This window comes from Marmota marmota, unplaced genomic scaffold, assembly GCF_001458135.2.
Source record: "Marmota marmota marmota unplaced genomic scaffold, marMar, whole genome shotgun sequence".
NCBI classification, from domain to species: Eukaryota; Metazoa; Chordata; class Mammalia; order Rodentia; family Sciuridae; genus Marmota; species Marmota marmota.
In genome coordinates this window covers 10,911,844-10,913,370 of record NW_026000243.1, presented here as the reverse complement: position 1 = coordinate 10,913,370, position 1,527 = coordinate 10,911,844, and positions in this window count along the sequence as shown.

Here is a 1,527-nt window from a genome sequence, read left to right as displayed (position 1 = left end):
GTACTGCTTAGGCCTCTCTGGGGTGGGGAGAGTACTTTTTTTATGGTTGCTATTGTAGATATTTTAGATATCCTGTTCTAGGGCTGGAAAGAGTGGGTATTTTATTCCATTTTCCAGGTCTTCAACATGATGAAGGCTATACCACAGGAAGTCTTCTCCCAGAGATTATTCACAACACCATACTTAAGCCTGTGAATAGGGACACTGGTTAAGATTCTGTAGTGTCTCTTTAGTTTCATGGCATTATATTCCCACAGAATTTAGGATTAGGAGGAATAGATATGTCCTCTTGAGTGGTGTCAGAATCCTCAAAGCACTCAAGATGCTCAGCAGAGATCTCTTCCAGTGGGGATGCCGCTCAGCCCTGCCAAGAACAGAGACCTTGAATCATCCATCCCCTAACAGCAAATTACACTTTTGCACTCTTTACACCCAGGCCATAGGAAGGAAAATTGGAAGTACACCAATTTTGACATACAAGATTCTCTCTATGCCCTCCCCACGGCAGGCAGAGGCCGCCGTCACTGGCCCATTGCAAGCTACATCATTTTCCATTTGGCTTGTTAAAATGGTCTGCGGGAAGCTCTTTCTGTGTTTAGACTTTACAAAATTATGACTAAGACAGGACCAAGGCCAATAATAGGATCTCAATAAGTGTGTGTGTGTGTGTGTGTGTGTGTGTGTGTTAGTTAATGGGGACTGAACCCAATTCCTCAGGCATGTTAGGTAAATACTACATCCTTAGCCCTTCAATAAATGTCTTTGCAATGAATGACTATAAGATTCCTTTATCCTGTAAAACCAACATCTGCTTAGATTGTTTTGCCTAAAATTCTTAAGTGGATCCTTACGACCTTCAAAATAAAATTAAAATCCCTTAGTATGACTGAAGAAGTCACGGCTGTAAAAAGAAGTCTTATGTTCATGAGCATTAGGACTTCCCCATCTCATATTACATCCTCTTCTGTCTCCTTGAATCTAGTTACACTGAGCTAGTTGTAGTTCTCAAAACTTGTTGGACTTTCACAAGCCACTGAAGTGGCCTGTGTGGTCCTTTCTGCCTGTCTTTCTCTCTGCTTACTATACTCAGTTTTCTAATTCTATCATGTCCTCGTGTAAGAATTTCCTTATCCTCCTGTTCCCTCTAAGATGATTTAAGTGCCCTCCTCTGTCCTTCTGAATGCACTATGTGTGCATCAATTTTACACTATACTACATTGCACTGTAATGTGTTTTCTTTGTAGTTCTCAGACTTCTAAAGTGCTTTCGACAACCTTTCTTTGCTAATGTATTTGTCTGAAGCTATAATCCTTTCTAAAGACAGTTTTAACTGCCTCCCACAAGTTGTAATAGATATTGTCTTCACTGTCACTTGGTCTACCACTGAGTAGAGGCATTGGATTTGATCCTAGTACCACATAAAAACAAATAAATACATTGAGTCCATATACAACTAAAAAAAATATTTTTAAAAAATGTTGTTTCTTCTGAGGATTGCTTTGATCCCTAATCATAATTACTGAATTT